Source organism: Haplochromis burtoni, unplaced genomic scaffold (genome assembly GCF_018398535.1).
Source record: "Haplochromis burtoni strain Fernald_Lab_line unplaced genomic scaffold, NCSU_Asbu1 Contig_248, whole genome shotgun sequence".
In the NCBI taxonomy this organism is placed as follows: Eukaryota; Metazoa; Chordata; class Actinopteri; order Cichliformes; family Cichlidae; genus Haplochromis; species Haplochromis burtoni.
The window spans coordinates 92,281-93,634 of NW_024582609.1; positions in this window are offsets into that span (position 1 = coordinate 92,281).

The following is a 1,354-nucleotide window of genomic DNA, read 5'->3' on the forward strand; positions in this document are numbered from 1 at the left end:
GGGTCGCACGACCCAGGACCATGACAGATCTGTCACTATCTTTTTATTTTTTTGTTTTTGTCTACATTATATTAAATGTTTCATTATCGGAAACATTTTAAGAGATACTTGTTATTCTTAATATCTTAACAGATACTCTGACTGACCTGTAACTATCGTAAAATGCTTCGACCAGAAGTAGACACCTTTCGCGCATGCGGGGTACCGATCAGGTTTCCGGTACGGATCGGGTAGCGACAAGGTTCAATTTGCCATGTTGCAAGGAGAGCTTAACTTCTGTCTCACTAGCTTGCCCTGCACTCAGTGAATCTGCGTTCGACTACTCCGCCTAGGCTGCACTGTTGAGCGCAGATCCACTGAGCGCTCAACACAGACAGCATTGTCAGAAGTAAAGTTGATCAAATAAATTAAAAATTTTGTATTGTTCGATACATATGCGTACCAAACCGAAAGCACTGTATCGAACGGTTCAATATCGATACGAGTATTGTTGCACCCCTATTCATTACATTGTTTGGTGGAACTGTCTGAACATTAGTGCGAATTAAGTGAGCAAACTATGGCTTTTATCTAACTCCCTGGAGAAGGCTTGCTGTGATGGAAGGGCTTTTTCCAGAGGGTGCACCATAAATGGAAAAGTGGAGGCAGTGGAGCTGTGGGTTTCAGACAGGTGGTGGAGGCACAGCTGGAGATGATTCAGATTGTAAATAACGAACCTGAAATCTGCCAGGTTCACTTTTCCACTCTGAACACTCAAAGCTCTTTACACAACTTGCCTCATTCACCAATGCACTTTTTTCTATGCTCTAAATACTTTCTAACATTCACACGCATTCATACTCTGATGCATCAGAGAGCAACTTGGGGTTGGTATCTTGCCTGTGGATATGTGGCAGACTGGGATCGAACCCCCAGACTTCTGATTAGTAGGTGGCCTGCTCTACCTGAGCTATAACCACCCCCTGAAGCATGATGCCTTGTTGTGAGGAGAGAAGACCCAATTGTATTCACCAAGTTGAGCTCTGTGTCTGGAGAGGGCTCTCCTGACTGAGTCTTTTTCTGCCATCTTTGTGGCCAAATTGTTCTGTCAGGCTTTTGACTCCTGGATACAAATACATGACACAAATGTAAAAATGTAACAGTTTGGGGGGGGGGTTTCTTTGCTAGCTTGGAGCAAAACAGAGGTTTATCCAAGGAAGTTATTTCAGAGTTGAGCTGTTGGAAGAGCAGGCAGGATATCCACAGATTTCCTTCAAAAGTCCACAGATGCTGTTACAGGATTCTCCATAAGCACAACAATCTACCATCCACTGAGGGATTTCTTCAGCCAATTACTCACAGGTAAGTCAATTGC